Here is an 845-nt window from a genome sequence, read left to right as displayed (position 1 = left end):
ACAATGTTCCTCAGATATTCCCTCATATCATCATCATCATTATCATCATCATCATCATCTCTCTCTCTCTCTCTCTCTCAAACACACACACACACACACACACACACACACACACACACACACACACACACACACACACACACACACACTTCCTTCATTTGACCTTCACACCAGCGTAACTCCTCGCACTCTCTCACTCTCTCACACTCCCTCACTCCACCCTATTTCCTCACATTCATTCACTTCTTAACTCATCTTTCACACTCTCCCTATCTTCTCTCTACCTCCCTATCTTCCACTCTCTCCCTCATACTCTACACCTTCCTACCTTCCTCACATCTCACTCACTCACGCCTCTCATTCACCACTTCCTTCACGTCAACTCACTTCCTCACACGTCTCACTCTTCTCCCTCATATTTCTCTCAGTGATTATTTTACGTAACCCACTTCCCTTCTCATACATGACTGCTCCTAATTACTTCCTTTATACGTGACTGCTTCCCTATCACACCTGCCTGCTTCCCTGTCACACCTGGCTGCCTCTCTCACACCTGGCTGCTTCCATTTCTCTACTCGTTTCCCTTCTTTTCGTCATTGGCCATATTCCTAAACCAAACGACTTTCTTTATTCTAGTTTATTGCTTTCTCCCTCTCTCTCTCTCTCTCTCTCTCTCTCTCTCTCTCTCTCTCTCTCTCTCTCTCTCTCTCTCTCTCCGTTGTTTTGGTGTCTGTCTGTCACCGTGCCTGACACACATATGGCACTACCCTAGTCAGCACGTATCAATTGTCTGACCTCAGCTACTCACTCACTCACTCTTCTCGCTTTCTTGTTTCTCCCTCTCT

The sequence above is a fragment of the Coenobita brevimanus genome, chromosome 14 (genome assembly GCF_032717465.1).
Source record: "Coenobita brevimanus isolate Jiangsu-jjx chromosome 14, ASM3271746v2, whole genome shotgun sequence".
In the NCBI taxonomy this organism is placed as follows: Eukaryota; Metazoa; Arthropoda; class Malacostraca; order Decapoda; family Coenobitidae; genus Coenobita; species Coenobita brevimanus.
This window is presented reverse-complemented; position numbering follows the sequence as displayed.